We start from the raw sequence: 1,067 nt of genomic DNA on the forward strand, positions 1-1,067 counted from the left end.
GGGGAAAAAAAAGAGAGAGAGAGAGAGAGAGAGAGAGAGAGAGAGATAGAGAGAGAGGATCAGAACTAGATTGAGGAAAAAGATCAGTAATTGAATTCTTAATCTTCCTTTTAATATTCATATCAGGTGAGCTTCCAGTGAAGGCAAACTTGTATAACTGCCTAAACCGAACCTAACTACCACCAGCTAACTAACAACTCTCTCTTAACAGATTCTTTTCATCTCTTCTCTTTCATTGATTGCTCTTTCCTTGACACTAAATACTTCAAGTGAGTGAAAATTTTGGAATACCTTAGACATGAAATGTGGAAAGGAGTGACATCTATTTCTGTATAAGGAGATTATAATTTATTTTCATGTAAGCGCAGTCTTTATTACAACATTTCAACTTATATGCAGTTATGCAGTATTCTTCCATAGTTATAGGTATCATTTTATGTCTGTCATTTTTTTTTTTGCATTGTTTGAAATTTTATAGAAGATTTCTCATCCCTATCTGCATGTTTGTGTTTAAATTAGATAAACTATATTCCCAGGTATACACTAAAGCCTTTTCAGAGTTCTATACTTCTATTTTTCTTCGTATAAAACTTGAATATTGTTGGAGACTTAGTTTACTCTGATGATCTCTAACTGTGAATTGAACTATGAAGCATCAAGAATAATATGGACAATTAGCAATGTATAATAGAAAATTTGAAATTAAAAAAATCATTGTTTTAGAATACTTCCTTAGAAAACCAAGTAGTATAAGATCAATCAAGGACACAAATATTTAGCATCAAATAACTAATAACAAGAAGCAGAAACTCAGAGAATTTTTTATTTTCATTTTTTTCAGTTCTATGTTAAAAATTGTTCAGCAACCAAAAATTGGAAAAGGATACAAATCATCTTCGTTGAAGCTAGAATCCGGCACAGGAGCAAAAGTTTAAATCAAATTGAATTTATTTCCAAACTCAAAATCCAAATTAAATTGAATTCAGAATCACATCAGCATTCAAAAATTAAATAAATAATTTAATTCCAAACTCTGTACATAAATTCAGTTCAGAATCTTAAAAATT

Source organism: Arachis ipaensis, chromosome B05, assembly GCF_000816755.2.
Source record: "Arachis ipaensis cultivar K30076 chromosome B05, Araip1.1, whole genome shotgun sequence".
Classification (NCBI taxonomy): domain Eukaryota; kingdom Viridiplantae; phylum Streptophyta; class Magnoliopsida; order Fabales; family Fabaceae; genus Arachis; species Arachis ipaensis.